Consider the following 780-nt stretch of genomic DNA (forward strand, 5'->3'; position numbering starts at 1 on the left):
CATACATATATATATATATATGTGTGTGTGTGTGTGTGTGTGTGTGTGTGTGTGTGTGTGTAGTGGCAGACAGAAAACAAGAGAGGAAAACAAACGGAAAAAGCTATACGGCCCGACGTGAAAAATTATGTGTATATTGAATGATAATTTTTTACTGTTATACTGATGGCACTTTGAAGGTGTGGGTTATTTAAAGAATGAGTGATGACTTTAATGGTCAGATTCATTCAAAATACATCGAAAACCATTGGAAAAGCATTAAATTTCGCCTTCGAAGTGAGACGGTTATAAATTTCATCTTCAGAGTGAGACGGATTTAATAGTAAATTTATTCCGTTTAATCGGTATTCTACAGTGTTTATAATGTGTGATAGGTTCATATGCTAGTGTAATATGGATAACTGTCTGGTAAATTTTTATTACACCCATCTCACTTTGGGGCAGCAGTTTACCTAAGGAACGAGTAGTTTCCAGTAACTCTGAGGGTCATATCCATTTAAAACGCAACAAAAACTATAGAAGAAAACAAATTGTACCTTCAGGGTGAGACGGATGTAAAAGTAAAAATTTACTCCATCTAGAATAAAAGTTTCTAAGTAGAACACAGTGAAAGATCTACAGTGAATTTGATCTCACGGGTGGATGAGGTGGTGACCAAATACCTCTAAGAACGACCGTGCGAACTCAAAAAGGAGAAATGGTGAGAATGGAAAAACAGAGGACTCCTTTTATTTAAACGCGTCACACGGTCGAACACAAAAATATATATCAAAGATGATA

The sequence above is a fragment of the Octopus bimaculoides genome, chromosome 1 (assembly GCF_001194135.2).
Source record: "Octopus bimaculoides isolate UCB-OBI-ISO-001 chromosome 1, ASM119413v2, whole genome shotgun sequence".
NCBI classification, from domain to species: domain Eukaryota; kingdom Metazoa; phylum Mollusca; class Cephalopoda; order Octopoda; family Octopodidae; genus Octopus; species Octopus bimaculoides.